The sequence below is a fragment of the Pongo abelii genome, chromosome 1 (genome assembly GCF_028885655.2).
Source record: "Pongo abelii isolate AG06213 chromosome 1, NHGRI_mPonAbe1-v2.0_pri, whole genome shotgun sequence".
NCBI lineage: Eukaryota > Metazoa > Chordata > Mammalia > Primates > Hominidae > Pongo > Pongo abelii.
This window is the reverse complement of record NC_071985.2, coordinates 71,519,855-71,538,553: the sequence shown is the minus strand read 5'-3', so window position 1 is coordinate 71,538,553 and position 18,699 is coordinate 71,519,855. Positions and strand designations below refer to the sequence as shown.

The 18,699-nt window shown below is 38.0% G+C and overlaps 1 protein-coding gene and 1 pseudogene across 10 annotated transcripts in view; both read left to right on the top strand.

Annotated features, from left to right (window-relative positions):
- Positions 1–18,699, top strand: part of RASAL2 (RAS protein activator like 2) — a 388,281-nt gene that overhangs the window by 306,661 nt on the left and 62,921 nt on the right. The window lies entirely within an intron of this gene.
- Positions 12,239–14,760, top strand: LOC112135779 (small ribosomal subunit protein uS11-like; annotated as a pseudogene).

The window sequence follows — 18,699 nt, the reverse complement described above, 5'->3', positions numbered from 1 at the left end:
TACTGACACATGCCACAAGATGAATGAACTTTGAAAATATTATGCTAAGTGAAAGAAGCCATACAAAAGGCCACATGTTGTATGATTCCATTTATATGAGATGTTCAGAATAGGCAAATCTATACAGACCAAAAAAGAGATTAGTGTTTCTCATGAGTTGGGTGAGGGAGAAATCGGAAGTGACTGCTAATGGGCATGGGGTTTCTTTTTACATAATGAAAATGTTCAGGAATTAGACCGTGGTGATGGTTGCACAGCTTTGGGGATGTACAAAAATCACTGAGTTGCATCTTTTATTTTTTACTTTTTTTTTTTTTTTTTTTTTTAGATAGGGTCTCGCTGTGTCACCCATGCTGGACTGCAATGGCACAATCGTAGCTCACTGCAGCCTCAACCACCCAGGCTCAAACGAACCTCCCACCTCAGCTGTGAAGCTGGAACCACAAGCGCATGGCACTGCACCTGGCTAATTTTTTTTTTTTTTTTTTTTTTTTACTTTTGGAGAGATGGGATCTTGCTTATGTTGCCCAGGCTTGTCTCAAACTCCTGGGCTCAAGCAATCATCCTGCTTTGGTCTTCTAAAGTGCTGGGATTACAGGCATGAGTCACCATGCCCAGCAGAGTTGCACACTTTAAAAGGGTGAATTTATGGTATATGAATTGTATCTCAGTAAAACTTTTTAAAAAGTAGAACACCAGGCTTAGAAGACTTAGGATAAAAAATTTGAAAATATTAATACTTTAATATTGATTATAAATTGAAATAATGTTTTAGATATATTTTAGATATGTAATATATTACATATTGGCTGCTTATTTTCTACAGATTTTTTTTTAGGTAATCGTTTCTGATACTTTGCATATTTGCATTTTTATACAAACTACCATAATTTGGCCTACTATAAGGGAATAGTACTAACTACTTTTACTCAAGAATGTAGAAATAGAAGCATAATATTTAGTTTAAAGAGAAAAAAGCTAATTTACAGTAGTGTCCTATATGTGGAATATTTTTTAATTTTTGCAAATTATCAACAAATTTTTATATCTTGTTCATGTTTGCGTAGCATGTTATAGTTTCTTCTATAAATTCATACCTGTTAAATTGTTTGACCTTCTGTATTTTTAATACAGTCCACCTCTGCCTCTCCATTCTTGTAAGATGTCTTATATGTGGGTTTGTTTAATGGGATAATGCTGAGATTTCATATTAGAGGAGTGTTTTTATGATATTTGTATATCAATGCAATTAATATCAACAAATCAAGAAATAGAAAAGGATGCTGTTTTGGCAAACATTCAGTCCTCTGTATTGTACTATGGCTTGGTTCTGATGTCCCATAGTAATTTAAACTCAGCTTGCCCCAAACTGTATTCACTTTATGTTTTTCTTAAAAAATTTTCCCTTGAATTTCTCTTTGTAGTGCTGCACATTCCTTTAGTTCCCAGAGCCAAAACCCTAAGAGTCACAGTATGCTCTTCCCTTTCTCTCAGATTCTGTCACCAGATCTTGTCTACCTCTCTTCAAATTCATTCATCCCCTTTTCCAGCCCCACTGCCATTTACTGACTTCGGTTATCAGTACTTGTGGTTCCTTCCCTGAGCTAGTAGTACCAGGGTCAGCTTCATGAACATGAGACCAGTGCAGTACACAGGGCCTACACTTAGAAAGGCTCAATGCGTGAAGTTCAGTGCTGTATCGTTGCCATCTCGAAGTTCTTAGTGATTGATCTTTGGATTTGTATTTTCTAAGTGAAGTTTAATGGGACAGTGGAGCATTCGTGGGGACCTTGGGCATGGTACCACCTCCTGCTGCCTCTCTGGGATGAATTGTCTGTTGCCCACTTCCCCACTCCCTGATCTCATTCAGCCTCCCTCTCTCTTCGCCCAGCCACAGCTGTCACTCTCTGACCCTGGCAGGGGCCTTTGCACAAGTGTGAGAAAGATAGGGATTAGACAGCACAACCCATGGTGTCTTGGAGCAGGGCTTGGGAAGGGTAGTCCTTGCCCCTGCCTGTCATCTCCAGGGATGTCTTACAGGTAGATAGAAACCACAACTGTGTTTGGGTGGGCGGGGGAGGGGCAGGGGAGTGAAGGGACAAGCCTCTTGCCTATCTCCAAGCCAGGTACCTAGTGAGTTGCAGGGGCAGCCATGGGAAGGGAAGAAGCCTCAGCCTCCCTGCATGGCATGACACGCAGGTTTGGTGGCTGGCATGGTGGAACCTGGTAGCCAGTGGACATCCACTGCTGAGTCATAGTCTGGGGCCCCTGGAACCTCTGAAGGTTTACACTTACCTGTAATTTTTCCTGGTACTGGAGGAAGTGTGACATTAAGTAGTAAATAAAAGGCAGCATGGCAAGCAGAGACAAAAACTACTGAAGAAAGGGAAAAGTTTCCTAATTTATAATAGTACGTTTAATGACATTGTCTTCCTGCTTTTTGAACAGTACTACTCCCAACTTTTCATTTTGCACTGAGCCCCTCTAATTATGCTGCAGGTCCTGTCTAGTGCAGTAGAGATTCTTAACTCACTCCTGGCCTCCAATTCCTCCTCATCAACTTTAGCCTTCGCTCTGCTGCCAGAGTGGTCTCTAAAATATAAACTCCATCATTACTTGGGCCTCCCTTGCTTGCTTAATGTCTTTTAGCTCTCTTCGATTCCATGCCCATGAACAAGACTAGTTTCATACATTTTATTTGGCTTGCTCAGTGGTTTCTTCTTCCTCTCTCTTCCTTTCCCCTCCTCTTTCCCTTCATTTGAATGTCTTCAGACAGAACTACCTTTTACTTCAAAAACTGTCAGTCGCCTGCTGAAGGCTTTTGAGTTGAACTTGTGTTACAGGATGATAAAACCAAAGTTAAATTGGCACTGAGAGCTTTCATTGTCTAATTTTGTACTGCCTTTCCAGACTCATTTCCTAATGCTCAGTATCCTCATTTTCACCCCCAACTCTCTTCAGTCCTGAGTTCCATCTTTAACAAATCTGAGAGTTCCCCAAACAAGTTTTCTCAGATCTCCTTACACATTTCTGCCCAGGAAGTCCACCTTCCATCCTTGCTAAAAGTATTCTCATCCATTAAGACTCAATTCCAGTGTTTCCTTACCTCTTCTAGGCAGCATTAACCTTGGCCGTCTCTGTCCTTCCACAGGAGTTGTACATTTATCCATTATAGCACCGATACTATTATATTGTAGGGTTGCCTTCCCTAGTCTGTGATATTCTAGTTGGTGATCTCCAGAATAGGTTGTGTATACTTCAGAGGATACACAGATAATTCCTTTGGGGTGCAGAAAGAAAATATTAAATGTTTGATATTTTAAAAAAATTTTTGCTCTTTAAAAGTTTTATGTTATTGAATATTTTATAGTCATACATCAGAAAATCATATTTTATAAGTATATTTTATTAGGAAGGCACACTCAACAATATTTTATTCATTTCATAGTCAAAATTAATTAATTAATTAATTATTTTGAGACAGCGTCTCAGTCACTGAGGCTGGAATGCAGTGGTGTAATCTCAGCTCACTGCAACCTCCGCCTCCCATGTTCAAGTGATTCTCCTGCCTCAGCTTCCCGAGTAGCTGGGATTACAAGCACATGCCACCACGCCTTGCTAATTTTTCTATTTTTAGTAGAGACGGAGTTTTGCCATGTTGGCCAGGCTGGTCTTGAACTACTGACCTCAGGTGATCCACCCACCTTGGCCTCCCAAGGTGCTGGAATTACAGGCGTGAGCCACCCCACCCAGCCAATAGTCAAAATAATTTAGAAACCACTCTTCTAGAAGACAAGAACTATAGCTTATTCATCTCATTACTTCAGCACTGACCTTTTATTTTTCCTAATCTGTTTATGAAAACTGATTTAATATATGGGTGATATTCATGATTACCCAAAGTATGCACGTTGCAAAGACATTGACCTCTTATGCCATAGTTTCTTCATCATTGGTTGGTAGTTTTTAATTAATCAACATTGTGTACTGGTTTTTATAAAGGGTCTACAATAAATCTATTAAGTGAAATAGAATTAAGAAGGGTGGAATGTAGTGAGTAGGAAGAATTTCTGTGGAAGTCCTGTGAGAATAATGATAGAGAAACTCATGGGGAGTATCTTAGTTTGCTTCTCATTTAAGGTATAATTGAATGTGTAAGAATGTGGTCTGCCTCTCAACTCTTTAAAAGTTCCATGGGGCTGGACATAGTGGTACATGCCAGTAGTCCCAAGCTATTTGGGAGCCTGAGGCAAGACGTTCACTTGAGCCCAGGAGTTCAAGGCCGTAGTGCGGATGATCGTTCTGTGAATAGCCACTGAATTCCAGCTTGGGCAACATAGCGAGACCCCATCTCTAAAAAATACTAATACTAATAATAAATTAAAGGTAAATGGGGAGAAAAGACAATATAGTCAGCAGAAGTGAAGGTGAAAACCTGATGATCTGTCCTAGCTACCTGGGCATATATATTATGCAGTCAGTGAGACCGTCGTTACTCGGAAACTTTTTCGTTAAAATAAGGTGGTTACAGTTGAAAAAGGCCCTGAGCTTTTCTGATCATAAGATTTAGGGCCCACATCACCCTGCCTTTTTAACTCTGTCAGAGTACCAGAACAAAGATTTCATATTATTAGCTTTCAAGGATTTGTACCTAGAATAGGCAAAGGAATGATAAGAGAACTGTATTTTTTACCGTTGTTCAACTAGCATCTCACTTGTATGATCAAGAGCAAATTGTTTGACTTCCTCTAACACCTATGATTTCTTTTTTGTAGTAATGAAATATTATACAAATATTTTAAGATCTTTGGAGGTTTGCAGATAAAAAGATACTATGGGCTGGGTGTGGTGGCTCACGCCTGTAATCCCAGCACTTTGGGAGCCCAAGGCGGGCAGATCACTTGAGGTCAGAAGTTCAAGACCAGCCTAGCCAACATGTTGAAAGCCCGTCTCTACTAAAAATACAAAAAATTAGCCAGGTGTGGTGGCAGGCACCTGTAGTCCCAGCTACTCGGGAGGATCACTTGAACCTGGGAGGTGGAGGTTGCAGTGAGCTGAGATAACGCCACTGCACTCCAGCCTGGGCAACAGAGCGAGACTTTGTCTCAAAAAAAAAAAAGGACCAACATATATATTATATATATTAAGGACCAATTTGTTAATATTTTGGTGCCAAATTTACAATGGAAAAACTTTGCAGTATTACAAACAGTATAGTTAGGAAATAGCCTCTAGAAGTAATAAAATAAGTCTAATACAATCTTTTCAGTAATGTATTTCCCCGCTTCTTTCCCCCTTCATTTTATCCTTAGGAAAAAAAATCCATCCTGATAGACATTAGTAAAGAGTAATTACATTGTTTCACATTATACCTTTTGCTCATGACCATCCATAATGTGGATTTTGGGTACATTTTGTTTCAACAGAGGCAGTAAGAATTTTATCTTTTTCAATAACTAATAGGCTCAGAAGCACCCCTCCATCTCTGATGCTGTTATTCTTAGAGGCCTAGAAATGAGAGATGGAAAACTTCAATTAAATTCATCTAGTCCATCTCCCCTGACAGTGAAAAAAAATGTATTTCACATTATATTATCTAATGCTTTTTCAGGCCTTCCATGATAACCTCTGAGAGACTGTCCAATAGGCTAATAGACCTCACTTTGAGGTCTTTGTTTTGACCCATCATTTCTCATTATTATATTCCTTAAAGCCATCATCCTTAATATTCATACTTTGTGAACTTGAATGAGATTAGCACGGTCTCTGTTAGTCGTAAGAAAGTCAACATACTATATAGAGTATGTATGACATTCAATTTACAGTAAAATTTTTAAAAAATCAGTATACACCTCATTATCAGGAACTGAAGTGTTCTACAGAAGTGAATTTTCCAGATACTAAACTTTTCTTCCTTAACCACCAGATTTAGTTTTGTTTTAATAATTTTGAGGGGGTTTTCCCTCGTATGTGTTATTTCCATACTTTCTTGAGTGAATTCAACTTTTCTTAATAATTCACGTTAATCATTATCAGCATTCTGCAAATACGTATTAAGTAGCCCACTGTATGCTAAGCATTACAGAAATACGAAGATGAGCGTTTGTTTTCTGTTTGACTTCAGGAGTTAAGATTCATAGGGAATATAAAATAGGAATAGAATTAATTATAGGTCAAGATGGGGAAAACAGTAGTATAAATAAAAAGTTTAGATAATCAGAAGTGTGAGAGACTAAGTCCTATTAGAGTAATCAGGAATGGTTTCCTCAGGAATTGGTATTTGAAGTAAATGATATAAGGACAACTTAGTAACCATGTGGAAAAAGATAATATTAGATGTGTATCTCATACCTTACACAAGAGTAAACTCCAAATGGATTAGGGATCTAAAATGTGAAAAACAAGCATACCTAGTAGGAAACATGGATGAATTCTCTAACCTTAATGCAGGGAAAAATTTTCTATGATGGTTACTGAAAAGCCAGAGGCAATTTTTTAAAAATAGTTTGATAAATTTGATTATACAAAAGAAAGTTTTTTAATAATTGCATGACAAAAAATATAAGAAAATTAAAGTTAAAAGACAACCAATGAATCAATTGAAATATTTACAACACGGAAGAAACTATTAAGGTCAGGCGCGGTGGCTCACGCCTGTAATCCCAGCATTTTGGGAGGCTGAAGCAGGCAGATCACCAGGTCAGGAGTTTGAGACCAGCCTGTCCAACATACTGAAACCCCGTCTCTACTAAAAATACAAAAAATTAGCCGGGCATGGTGGTGGGCGCCTGTAATCCTAGCTACTCGGGAGGCTGAGGCAGGAGAATTGCTTGAACCCAGGAGGCGGAGGTTGCAGTGAGCCGAGATTGCACCATTGCACTCCAGCTTGGGGCAACAGTGCGAGACCCCATCTCAAAAAAAAAAAAAAAATTAAGGGACAAGTGACTAAGACCCAATAGGAAAACTGAAGAAAAGAAAGACATGAATAGGTAATAGGTAAAAATGTTTCTGAACATATGAAAACAATGTTCAAATTCACTTATAATCAGAGAAATGCAATTTTTTGTTTATGTGTTTGTTTTTTGAGACGGAGTCTCGCTCTGTTGCCAGGCTAGAGTGCAGTGGCGCCATCTCGGCTCACTGCAACTTCTGCCTCCCAGATTCAAGCGATTCTCCTGCCTCAGCCTCTGGAGTAGCTGGGACTACGAGCCCGTACCACCACGCCCAGATAATTTTTGTATTTTTAGTAGAGACAGGGTTTCACTATGTTGGCCAGGCTGGTCTCAATCTCTTGACCTCGTGATCCGCCCGCCTCGGCCTCCCAAAGTACTGGGACTACAGGCGTGAGCGACCACACCTGGCCCAAAATTTTTTTTTTTTTTTTTTTTTTTTGAGTCTCCCTCCGTCGCCCAGGCTGGAGTGCAGTGGCGCAACCTCAGCTCACTGTAACCTCTGCCTCCCGGGTTCAAAGGATCTTCCCACCTCAGCCTCCTGAGTAGCCGGGTCTACAGGTACACGCCACCACACCCAGCTAATTTGTGTATTGTTTGTAGAGACGAGGTCTCACCATGTTGGCCAGGCTGGTTTCATACTCCTAGGATCAATCAATCCTCCTGCCTCGGCCTCTCGAAGTGCTGGGATTACAGGGATGAGCCACAGCACCTAGCTGAGAAATGCACATTTTAAAACAACATAGAAATATTATTTCACCTTTCAGTCTGACACAAACTATAAAGGATGACAACTAATTCAGTTGACAAAGTTGTGGGAAACAGACACTCTCATACATTGTTGAAGGGAAGGCAAACTGGTACAACCCTTCTAGAGGGGATTTGGCAAGATTACATATACACCTACCTTTTGACCCAGCATCTCATTTCTAGGAATCCAACCTGAAGACACATTTCCACCATTATGAAAACACATATGCACAAAGTTATTTATGCAGCATTGTTTTTTAATTGCAAAATATTGTAAGCAGCCTATATGCACATTCATAAGAGGGTGACTAAACTATATGTAGAAAGTAGAATAGTGGTTCCTCCCCCGTCTCCCAAGATGTCCACATCCTAATACATGGAAATTGTGAATATGTTATCTTATGTGGCAAAAGGGACTTTTGTAGGTAGGATTAAGGCTAAGGACCTTGAGATAGGAAGATTATCCTAAATTATCCCGATGGATCCAGTCTGATCACGAGACCTTAAAAGCTGAAAAGCTTTCATAGAGATGCAACATTGCTGGCTTTGAAGATGGAGGAAAGGCCATGAGCCAAGGAATGTACGTGGCCTTTAGAAGCTTGAAAAGGCATAAGACAGATTCTCCCCTAGAGCCTTCAGAAAGGAATGCAGACCTGCTGACACTTTGATTTTAGCCAGATGAGACCTGTGTTGGACCGCTGACCCATAGAACTGTAAGATAATAAATTTGTACTGTTTAAACCACATTTGTTTTAATTTGTTATAATGGCAGTTGAAAACTAATGCAGTGGAAAACTGGTGAATTTAGAATTAGGGTTGTGTTTAGGTGAGTATAGTACCTATGTTAATTTCTTAGTTTTCATAATCATACTATGGTTATATAAGATAATAACATTGGAGAAGCTGGGCAAAGGAAAACTCTGTACTATTTTTCCAAATTTTTTGTAAATCTAAAATTACTTCATATCTAGAGGAAAAATAACTAAGGATTCCTTCCCTCCTCAGTGTCCTTTCCCCACTCTACCTCATTAACATCCCCTTAAAAAGTTGCCATGTTGTCTTGTTATTTGTGAATTTCCAACCAAGTTTTTAACTCAGTGGTTCCCAAACCATATGTCCACATAAAGACTTGTTCGTAAATGTTTATGGCAACTTTATTCTTAATATCCCAAAACTGGAAACAATTCGAATGTCCATGAGTTGACAAATGGTTAAACAAATGTTGGTGTACCCATACAGTGGAATAAAAAGCAACCTGTACATGCAACAGCATGCATAAATTTCAAAAACGTTATGCTAAGTGAAGAAAGACTACATACTGCATAAATCCATTTATGTGACATTGTGGAAAAGATAAAACTATAGAAACAAGTCATATTAGTGGTTTCCAGGGGCTGAGGGTGAGAGGAAGGGATTGACTGACTACAGAAAGGCATGAAGACATTTTTGGGGTGATAGAAATGTTCCATATCTCACTTGTATTGGTACAGCATACATTTATCAAAACTCGTCAAGCTGTACATGCAAAAATAGTGACTTGTTTTTTGTAAATTACACCTCAATAAACCTGTTTTAAAAGAAATGTTTTAAAACAAACTACATAAAAAGTTGGACATAAAAGGTTTGAAATAATATAACAAGAAGGTAATAAAAATCTGACATGACAGATTCATGAAAATGAATCTCTAAGAATGTAATGTGTTAATAAAGTATGCTAGATATCTTCCATTGGTCCCTCTAGCAGATCTTAACATGTCAATATGTGTTTTAACATGTTATAATGTAATACCTATAATATAATATAATATGTATTTTATATTTTAATATAATAATTATACATAATGTAGCATAATGACATTAATGTGTCAATATCAATTAGATCTGATTAATGGATATGTGTTTATTAATTTCTGCGCTTTGTATGTTTAAAAGTTTCATAATGAAAGTTTTAGTTTGCTTAATAAAAAAATCACATTGAATGCTTGCTAAAAATTTAGATCACTGTGCCCCAATCCCAAAGATTCCGATATATCAGATCTGTGCTAGAAGAACAATTGTGATTTATGACAGAACCTTTTCTCTTTCCTTTTGATGCTTAAATTTGAAAAACAAAAACAACCTACTAGAGGATAAACTACCCATACTAAAACTAAACTATAATGCACTTTGCAACTATTTCTTGTTTTGTTATTCTTGTCATTTACAGTCTCCCTTCCTGTTTGGACTTCCAAATAACTGGAAGATAAACTTAAGTAAAATATAAAGACTAGAAAGTAAACTTGAATGTTTTCAGTTACTCTTCTCCTTTTTCCTTGTTAATTTTTTAGAATTACGTTTTAGTCAACATTTAGTGAATATCTACAAGTTCCTAAGTTATATTAAGAGAGCAAGGAAGGGAATTATTTATATATGACACAGGTTTTTTTCTCAGTTATTTACAATCCATGATAAAACAAATATGTAAAATACGTAGAGATTTTAATTTACTAATAAACTAAAATTTGGAAAGCAAGAATGAAAACAATTCTCACCTGGGTCCTTTCTAGTTGACAAGGTGGCATTTTCTTACTGTGAATCAGGTAACATTTTGAGAAATTGCCATTTAAAAATAGTTAATCACTTAGAATTGCTGTAACATTGTCCTTAATCCCTTGTGTGGTCACTGATGTGAAAAAGTCTCAAGCAGAATTAAAGCAGGGTTTTCTTGCACATCCCTACATTTTTCATGTGAAAGAAGATGACCTGTTTCTCTGTCTCCACTTCTCCCTGTCTTAAGGGAACGCAGCAGTGCTAGGATGCTGGCAAGGCATTGTCCCTTATTACCCCCACTGAGGCTTCTGAGAGCAGTTGCATAGCAGCAGTTTTATTTCAGTTCCCACTCATTCCCAGCTAGCCGAGTTCAGTCTTCAGGGAATACTCCAATTTGCAGGTGGCCAACAACTTTAGTTGTAATTGTCTTAACATTTACCAAGCTCCAGAGAAAGGCAATAGTTGGCTTTTTCTTTCACTGACTGTTGCTAATTTTAAGCCTTATTTTGAAAGAAAATAATGAATACCAACTAATTAAATTATTTTAGTTGTATAAATTGCTATGACAATGTAGCTTTTTTAAAAAAATAATGAGCTTTTTACTATTTTTAAGACTTGTAAATGATAGTAACAGCATTTCAAAAAATTGGATAGAGTAGGATTTGTTTTGAGTGTTTGATTAGTATGCTTTCAGATTAGGTTGGTGTCAGAAGGATGAAATCAGTTTATTTACATTCTTTCTATACTTTGTTTCCATTTAGACTGGAACATCATTCACACGCTTCACATTATTATAAGGCATGGATATCATAAGTGTGAAAGAGAAAAAAGCATTTTCCTCTTGGTATCCATCTATTTTTAAATTTTATATTTGGATTTTTTTATTTTATACTCAGTGACCACAGAATCATTTACATATAAAAGCCATTTCAATAAGGTTTTGATTTTACTTTAGTTTAATTATATAGCTAGGAATCCTAGGGGCAAATTCTTGTAAGTCAAATGCCACAATAGTAGTTTTTTTGGTTTTTTTGTTGTTTAGTTGTTTTTTGTTGTTGTTGTTGTTTGCTTCTCTTTTTTTCCCTCATATTTTGAATTGTCATATTACATTTCTGGCTGTTTATGATACATAATTCTATAATAAGGTATGTGTAGAAGTTACATATAATACATGTGGGGAAAATAAGTTATGTTATAGTACTTAAAGTATTTGATGTGGAATTAGAATGTTGAGAATTCATATAGCACAGTGGTTAAAAAAGAAGGGTTCCAGTGTGAGGCTACCTAGGCTCAAAGTTCTCCTCTGCCATTTAGCATCTGTGTGACCTTGGGAAAGTCATATATCTTCTGTATTAGTCTGTTTTCACACTACTATAAAGAACTACCTGAGACTGGGTAATTTATGAAGAGAGAGGTTTAATTGACTCACAGTTCCACAGCCTTAACAGGAAGCATGACTAGGAGGCCTCAGGAAATTTACAGTTATAGCGGAAGGAGAAGAAGGACCTTCTTCACATGGAGGCAAGAGAGAGCAAGTGGGGAACTGCCATACTTTTAAGCCATGGGAGGTGGTTGGAGAAGATCGCATCATGGGGGAGGATTTCCCCTATGCTGTTCTCATGATAGTGAGTGAGTGAGTTCTCAGATGATCTGAGGACACACTGCATATGATTTTTCAGTTCTGAAAGCAATTTTTGAGCCCCTACTAAATACCAGATATCAGACCTGCCCTGGGAACACAAAGCTTGCAGGGTTTAGTGAGGATGACACATAAGTGGGCATGCACTGTGCTGGATGTAAGGCTAGCTCTCTATAAAGCACAGAGGAGGGGCACGTAATCTAGGGCAGGGTCAGGTCATGTCAAGAAAAGACACCCTAGAAGAGATCATTCCTAAGCTCTATCAAAAAGGATGATTCAGCCAGGGAGAAGGAAGAGAATATGAGCAGTGGTAAACATGCATGGTGAATATAGAGAATTACAGGTATTTCAAGTTAGTAGAGGATAAAGTATGAAGTGGAATGACCAGGGATCAGGCTGGAATGGTAAGTCGTTACCAGATGATACTATATCTTATAGGCAGAACTCTTACCAGGGCCATTCCTAGCTGCTTTTAGGTACCTTTGGGTTAATTATCCATCCCTTTACCGGTCAGATGGATCCAGGGCAGAAAGCTTGCATGGCACAAAGCGTAGTGACCTGAATACGTAAGCAGTTGCTCAGAAGCAGGCAGTGGGCAACTGGGCATGACATGTACTTTGTTGTTTCTCAGAAGAGGATAATGTGGGAAGAATCAGTACATGGTTGGTCCAGGATGGAGGGATAGTAGAAATCAAGCCAAGCTTGGAAACAGTGAATTTTTTGTGGTTTCATCCTATACAGCTATGTAGTCTTCCTAAAGAGCTTCGTCATGGCACCAGGAAGATTGACTTAAACATTGTTTTAATTGTTATTTTGGATAGCTAATCATTAAGGAAATGGAGGGTGTTGGTAATTGAATAGCGTCAGATGATTAGCTGTGGAATCTAGGGAGAAGGAAAAGAGAGCAGGAAAAAACAAGGGACAAGGAGAAAATGAGGTGGTCCAGAAAGTGAAGGTTTCTGTTAGGTTGAAGAGTAGATTAATGTGGAGAAAGAGATATATGAAAGACATGTGATTAGGGAGGAAATAAGAGAAGAAAATATTACTGTTTAAGATGTCTGAGATGGAGGATCTCTGAATGATGATAAGATCTAGTGTGTAGATATAAGAGTGGGTGGCTGAAATGTTGAAGAATGAAGCTGGGTCCTCATCTCTCACCTTATACAAAAATCAACTCAAGATGGATCAAAGACTTACATCCAAGACCTGAAACCATAAGAATTCTAGAAGATAACATCGGAAAAACTCTTCTAGACATTGACTTAGGCAAAGACTTCGTGATCAAGAACCCAAAAGCAAATGCAACAAAAGTAAAGATAAATAGATGGGACCTAATAAAACTAAAAAGCTTCTGCACAGCAAAAGATATCAGAATCAGTAAACAGACAACGCACAGGGTGGGAGAAAATGTTCACAAACTGCATCTGCCAAAAGACTAATATCCAGAATCTACCAGGAACTCAAACAAATCAAGAAAAAAAAAAAAAAAAAAAAACAGATAATCCCGTCAAAAAGTGAGCAAAGGAAATGAATACACAATTCTCAAAAGAAGATATACAAATGGCCAAGAAACGTCAAAAAAATGCTCAGCATCACTAATTATCAGGGAAATGCAAATCAAAACCACAATGAGATAACCACCTTACTCCTGCAAGAATGGCCATAATTAAAAATCAAAAAATAACAGATGGTGACATGGATGTGGTGAAAAGGGAACACTTTTACACTGCTGGTGGGAATGTAAACTAGTACAACCACTATGGAAAACAGTATAGAGATTCCTTAAAGAACTAAAAGTAGAACTGCCATTTGATCCAGCAATCCCACTACTGGATATCTACCCAGAGGAAAAGAAGTCATATGAAAAAGACACTTGCACACGTATATAGTAGCACAATTTGCAATTGCAAAAGTGTGGAACCAGTCTAAATGCCTATCAACTAATGAGTAGATAAAGAAAATGTGGTGTGTGTGTATACACACACACACACACACACCCCATGGAATACTACTCAGTCACAAACAAAAAGGAACAAAATAATGGCATTCGCAGAAACCTGGATGGAGTTGGAGACCATTATTCTTAGTAAAATAACTCAGGAATGGAAAACCAAATATTGTATGTTCTCACTTATAAGTGGGAGCTAAGCTGTGAGGACACAAAGGCATAAGAATGATATAATGGACTCTGGGGACTTGGGAGGAAGGGTGGGAGGTGGGTGAGGGATAAAAGACTACACATTGGGTACGGTCTACACTGCTCAGGTGATGGGTGCCCCAAAATCTCACAAATCACCACTAAATAACTTTTCCATGCAATCAAACACGACCTATTCCCCTAAAACTATTGAATAAAAATAAAAATTTAATTTAAAAAAATTAGTAGGTGGAGAGACGACATGCAGAAATGGCACACTTCAGGTGGCTGAAGGAGAGAAATGTATTTGGTATCTGCCATATCTTTGCAACCTTCGGTGACACTTTTGTCCATGTCACTGATCTTTCTGGCAAAGAAACCATCTGCCGTGTGACTGGTGGGATGAAGGTAAAGGCAGACCGAGATGAATCCTTGCCATATGCTGCTTTGTTGGCTGCCCAGGATGTGGCCCAGAGGTGCAAGGAGCCAGGTGTCACTGCCCTACACATCAAACTCTGGGCCACAGGAGGAAATAGGACCAAGACCCCTGGACCTGGGGCCAGTCGGCGTTCAGAACCCTTGCCCGCTTGAGTATGAAGATCAGGCAGATTGAGGACGTCACCCCCATCCCCTCTTGACAGCACCCACAGGAAGTGGGGTCGCTGTGATCACCGTCTGTGAACAGGACTCCTCAAAATATTTTCTGATAATAAATTGCCATCATGTGAAAAAAAAAAAAAGAGTGGGTGGGTGAAGGGGAGGATACTGAGTAATGGAGTCAAGGAATTATGAAGCTAGGGTACTAGACATCACTGTTTGGTTATTTTCTAGCATGGTGTTAAGAGACAGAAAAATATTACAAGCTAGGGGCTAAAGTTCTTAATGAATAAAGGAAAGTGAAAGATTGAAACATGAGAGCAGCAAAGAGAGATGAAGAATGCTAAATCAAGATGGTATGTACCTTAAAAAATATGCATTTACTCCAAACCGTGATTTTATGGAATATTGATTTGGAAACAGTCATGGTAAGCTAGGTAAAGTCCAGCTACCTCTTCCTGGGTACCACTGAATATGGGGTAATGGAGAATGAAAAAACTTCAACTAAACAGGGCTCTGAGAGAAACCATTTCTCAGGTTAAAACTATGCTTCATTTATATCAAGGAGGTGACCACAAAATTTTGAAAGGTTTCACTACCTCCCTGAAGTATTAACTGCCCACTCTGCAATCTTAACCTTTTCCTTATCTGTGTTCCTAAATCAGCCATGATTTCATGTATATATTTATCAAGGACTTACTAAAGTTTAAACATTGTGGTAGATGTTAAGGTAAATATAACATTATGCCATCCCCTCGAAAGTTTAAATGCAAGACTTCTTGTTTTCAGATAGGAAAACCTCAACTGTAATTCATGAAATGCTGGAGGCTTAGTGTGGCCAAGTCTGAGAGATAAAAACTGCAGGGGTATTCATTAATGGGGAGACCACAATTTTTAAAAATTTTACCTCCTAGAGTCCTACCAGGTTCTCACAGTGAATATCTGAGAAAATTCCCCTCATTTTTCCAGCAGGGAGAAGGGAAAGGAGCCATTTTGAAATGCATCAGAGCTTTCTTTCTCTTTTTCTTTCTTTCTTTCTTTTTCTTTTTCTTTCTTTCCTTCTTTCTTTCTTTTTCTTTCTTTCTTTCTTTCTTTCTTTTCTTCTTTCTTTCCTTCCTTCCTTCCTTCCTTCCTTCCTTCCTTCCTTCCTTCCTTCCTTCCTTCCCTCCATCCATCCGTCTGTCTGTCTGTCTGTCTGTCTGTCTTTTCTTCAGAGTCTTACTCTGTCTGCCAGGCTGGAGGGCAGTGGCACAATCTCTGGCTAATTTTTGTATGTTTAGTAGAGATGGGGTTTTGCCATGTTGGCCAGGCTGGTCTCAAACTCCTGACCTCAGGTGATCCGCCTGCCTCAGCCTCCCAAAGTGCTGGGATTACAGGTATGAGCCACCACACCTGGCCCGTTCTGTTTTTCTTAACAAGGTCTGCTCTCAGAAGAAACTAACCAGAGCCTAACTGATCAGAAGGAAGGGAAATACCCAATTCCAGCACTCTCTAGCCATCCCCTTCCACCTAAGTGGGGTGGGTGGGGTGAGGGCCACTGAGAAGCACTTATGAAGTTCACAGTCCAGAAACACAGACTCATTAAAAGACTGAGATCTAATAGGACTTCAGAATGTTTTCCCCCACCTTACTACTACATTACTAAAGGCCGGTTTACTGCAGTTCCTCTCACCTAGTACAGCATATCCAGCTAGCAAGAAAAAAATTACAGAACATACTAAAAGGCAGAAAACACAGTTTAAAGAGACAGGGCAAGCATCAGAACCATCCTCAGAGCAAGCATCAGAACCAGCCTCAGATAATATTGAAATTATCAGATTGGAAACTTAAAACAATTATGATTAATATACTAAGGGCTCTAATGGATAAAGCAGATAGCATGCAAGAACAGATGGACAATGTAAGAGAGATAGAAATTATAAAAAAGAACCAAAAGGGAATGCTGGAAATCAAAAACACTGTAGCAGAAATGAAGAATGCCTTTTATGGGCATATTAGTAGACAGGACACAATTGAGGAAAGAATTTCTGAGCTTGAGGACATCTCAGTAGAAAGTGGCAAGACTGAAAAGCAAAGAAAAAGAAGACTGCAGAAAAAACAAAAACAGAACAGACCCAGAGGAACCTTAAGTACATATTACTAAGTGAAACAATCCAATCTAAAAAGGCTGCAGTATGATTCCAACCACAGATGCTCCTTGACTTACAATAGGGTTATGTCCAAATAAACCCATCATAAGTCAAAAATATCCTAAATTGAAAAGTATTTAACATCCTGATAAACCTATCATAAATCAAAAAATTGTTCAAACCATCTTAAATGGGGGACTATCAATGTATGACATTCTAGAAAAGGTAAAACTATGGAATCAGTGAAAAGATCACTGTTTGCCAGGGGTTGGAGTGTGGGAGGTACCGAGGGATGAATAGGCAGAGCACAGAGGATTTTGAGTAGTAAATATACTCTGCATAATACTATAATTGTGGATATATATCACCATACATTTGTCCAAACCCATAGAATGCACAACACCAATAACAAATCCTAAAGTAAACTATGGAATATGGGTGATGATGATGTCGATGTAGATTCGTCAGTTGTGACAAATATTCCAGTTTGGTAGGGGATGTTGGTGGGAGTGACTATGCATGTGTAGTGGGAAGGGGAGGAAGATTGGAAATCTTTATATCTTCTACTCAGTTTTGCTGTGAATCTAGAACTAAGCTAAGAAGTATTGTCTCTGCTTCTATCTTCTATCTTCTGAAAGACATTGTAGAGAATTGGTATCATTTCTTCCTTTAATGTTTCATGGAATTCACCAGAGGAACCCATCTGGGCCTGGTGCTTCTGTTTTGTAAGGCTATTAATTATCGACCCAATTTCTTTAATAGATATAGCCCTATTCATGTTGTCTATTTCTTCCTGTATAAGTTTGGCAGATCGTGTCTTTCAAGGAATTGATCTGTTTCACCTAGATTATCAAATCCCTTTGTACCAGTTTAAGGTCCATAGAACCTGTTGTGATGACCCCTCTTTTATTTCTAATATAAGTCATTTGGGTCATCTCTATTTTTTCCTTAGCCTGGCTAGAGACTTACAAATTTTATTGATCTTCATAAGGAACCAGCTTTTGATTTTATTGCTTTTATCTGTTGATTTATTGTTTTCAATTTCATTGATTCTGCACTAATTTTTATTTCTTGTGTTTGCTTTGGATTTAATTTGCTCTTTTTTTTCTAGTTTTCTAAGATAGAAACAGTATTGGGTTTAGATCTTTCTCCTTTTCTAGTACATGCATTCAGTGCTAAATTTTCCTCTAAGCACTGTTTTTACTGCATACCACAAAATTTTGATGCTATGTTTTCATTTTTATTTCATTCAGTTCAAAGTGTTTTTTAATTTCTCTTGAGATTTCTTCTTTGATCCATGTGTTGTTTAGAAGTATGTTGTTTAATCCCCACATATTTTGGGATTTTCTAGTCATCTTTCTATTACTGATTTCTAGTTTAATTCCATTATGGTCTGAAAGAAGACATTGTATGACCTCTATTCTTTTAAATTTATTAATGTGTGTTTTATGCCCAGAATTTGATCTGTCTTGGTGAATGTTCCATATGAGCTTGAGGAATCTCTATTCTGCTGTTGTTGGATAAAGTAGTCTATAGATGTCAATTATATCCAGTTGATTAAATGGTGTTTTGGAGTTCAACTATGTCCTCACCGATTTTCTGCCTGCTAGATCTGTCCATTTCTGATAGATAGGTGTGCAGTCTTCAACTATATAGATTTATCTATTTCTCCTAGCAACTCTTAACAGTTTTGCCTCATGTCTCTTGACACTCTGTTATTAAGCACATATACATTAAGGCTGTATTCTTGGAGAATTGACCCATTTATCATTATATAATGCCATTCTTTATCCTTGTCAAGTTTTCTTGCTCTAATATCTGCTCTGTCTGAAATTAATATAGCTATGCCTTCTTTCTTTTGATTAGTGTTGACATAGTATATTTTTTCCATCCATTTACTGTTAATCTTTATGTGCCTTTATATTTAAAGTGAGTTTCTTGTAGGTGATATATAGTTGAGTCTTGTTT